At 63.1% G+C, this 2500-nt stretch overlaps 1 pseudogene; it reads left to right on the forward strand.

Moving 5' to 3' along the window:
- The window catches only part of LOC126139053 (large subunit ribosomal RNA), a 7938-nt pseudogene that overhangs the window by 1709 nt on the left and 3729 nt on the right, over positions 1 to 2500 (forward strand).

Consider the following 2500-nt stretch of genomic DNA (forward strand, 5'->3'; position numbering starts at 1 on the left):
CGGCCGGCCGCGAAGCCCTGACGAGTAGGAGGGTCGCGGCGGTGGGCGCAGAAGGGTCTGGGCGTGAGCCTGCCTGGAGCCGCCGTCGGTGCAGATCTTGGTGGTAGTAGCAAATACTCCAGCGAGGCCCTGGAGGGCTGACGCGGAGAAGGGTTTCGTGTGAACAGCCGTTGCACACGAGTCAGTCGATCCTAAGCCCTAGGAGAAATCCGATGTTGATGGGGGCCGTCATAGCATGATGCACTTTGTGCTGGCCCCCGTTGGGCGAAAGGGAATCCGGTTCCTATTCCGGAACCCGGCAGCGGAACCGATACAAGTCGGGCCCCTCTTTTAGAGATGCTCGTCGGGGTAACCCAAAAGGACCCGGAGACGCCGTCGGGAGATCGGGGAAGAGTTTTCTTTTCTGCATGAGCGTTCGAGTTCCCTGGAATCCTCTAGCAGGGAGATAGGGTTTGGAACGCGAAGAGCACCGCAGTTGCGGCGGTGTCCCGATCTTCCCCTCGGACCTTGAAAATCCGGGAGAGGGCCACGTGGAGGTGTCGCGCCGGTTCGTACCCATATCCGCAGCAGGTCTCCAAGGTGAAGAGCCTCTAGTCGATAGAATAATGTAGGTAAGGGAAGTCGGCAAATTGGATCCGTAACTTCGGGATAAGGATTGGCTCTGAGGATCGGGGCGTGTCGGGCTTGGTCGGGAAGTGGGTCAGCGCTAACGTGCCGGGCCTGGGCGAGGTGAGTGCCGTAGGGGTGCCGGTAAGTGCGGGCGTTTAGCGCGGGCGTGGTCTGCTCTCGCCGTTGGTTGGCCTCGTGCTGGCCGGCGGTGCAGGATGCGCGCGCCTGCGCGGCGTTCGTGCCCCGGTGCTTCAACCTGCGCGCAGGATCCGAGCTTGGTCCCGTGCCTTGGCCTCCCACGGATCTTCCTTGCTGCGAGGCCGCGTCCGCCTTAGCGTGCTCCTCCGGGGGCGCGCGGGTGCGCGGATTCTCTTCGGCCGCCATTCAACGATCAACTCAGAACTGGCACGGACTGGGGGAATCCGACTGTCTAATTAAAACAAAGCATTGCGATGGCCCTAGCGGGTGTTGACGCAATGTGATTTCTGCCCAGTGCTCTGAATGTCAACGTGAAGAAATTCAAGCAAGCGCGGGTAAACGGCGGGAGTAACTATGACTCTCTTAAGGCGGCCAAGTGGCGGCGGTGTGGCTGCATCCGGACTTGGCTTTTCGAAGTGCGGTCTTGATGTAGTCGTGCTGCTGCTGCGAGGTGCCTTCCTTGGGTTGTAGTTACAGGGAGAGTGATGCGCAATACATGGGCCTAGCCCTCTTAGCCTCTCCTCTCCTGCGGTCTTCTCCCCTTCTCGTGGGCCCGCTGATTTTCGCAGAGTGGAAGACCGCACCAGGGGCTTGGGGGGGTTACCAGCCCCCCCTCGCATTATCCCTTTCAAGTTGGGGGCAGCAGACAAATAAATACGAGTGGTGGCCCTTCCGCTGAAGGTGCCACCCCAGCTTCCCCAGCTCCTAGCCGGCCAACCGGCCGTGCCGAAGATCTTGTAACTGTTGCAGCTATCTACGCCTGTAGTGAGTGCCACCGCAGCTTCACCACCAAGAACGGTCTCGGGGTCCATCGCCGCCGCCAACACCTTGCGGCCGCCAACGCGGAGATCGTCACGGAGAGGCATCGCGCGAGGTGGACGGAGGAAGAAGTCCTGTCGCTCGCCAAGGCAGAGGCCGAACTGTTCCTTGAGAGGGACGCCCGGTTCTTCTTTGTTAATCAAGAACTCATCAGGATGTTCCCCGACCGAACGCTCGAGGCAATCAAGTGCCGACGGCGGCAAGCTGCCCACAAGCAGCTTGTCCGCCAATTCATGGAGGCGCTTGAGATCGGTCGGGGGGAAGAGCCGGCGTCCCGCCGGGGAGCAGCGAGCCCGCTGCCTGACGCGGGCGAGGCCGCTGCGCCGCCTGTCGACGCAGCCGAGGACTTCGCGGCCGACACCACCGGGCCGCCGCCGGAGGGGCCGACTGACGCCGCCATCTGGGAGCATCTGGCGGGGCTACCTGCTTCCGCCCAGCGTTTCTCTGCCCTGGATCGAGTCATTGGTCTAGGGCGGGGCACGCCGCCCGATGTCATCCTGGGCATGCTCCCGGATGCCCTTGCGTCGGTCGGGTCCAGAGGGGAGAGATCGATCACCAGGACACAGCGGCCGCGCCAGCCATCTAAGCGGCCGCCTGCAGCGCCGCCGACGCAGAAGCGCAAGCGGCGCCGCTGGGAGTATGCGAGAACGCAGGATGCCTTCCGAAGGTCGCGTGCACGTTGCGTGCGCGGCCTCTTGGATGGCACCCTGCTCCAGCCGCCACCTGCCATCCCTGGTCTGCTGGACTTCTGGGCGGACCTCTTCACTAAGAAGCCCATCTCCACCGCGGGCTTCATTCGTGACCGCCTCCTCCCGCACTCGGAGCCTGTCGCTCTCGAGTGCCTATGGGGGCCGGTCACACATGAGGAGGTCGC

The sequence above is a fragment of the Schistocerca cancellata genome, unplaced genomic scaffold, assembly GCF_023864275.1.
Source record: "Schistocerca cancellata isolate TAMUIC-IGC-003103 unplaced genomic scaffold, iqSchCanc2.1 HiC_scaffold_674, whole genome shotgun sequence".
Taxonomy (NCBI): Eukaryota; Metazoa; Arthropoda; class Insecta; order Orthoptera; family Acrididae; genus Schistocerca; species Schistocerca cancellata.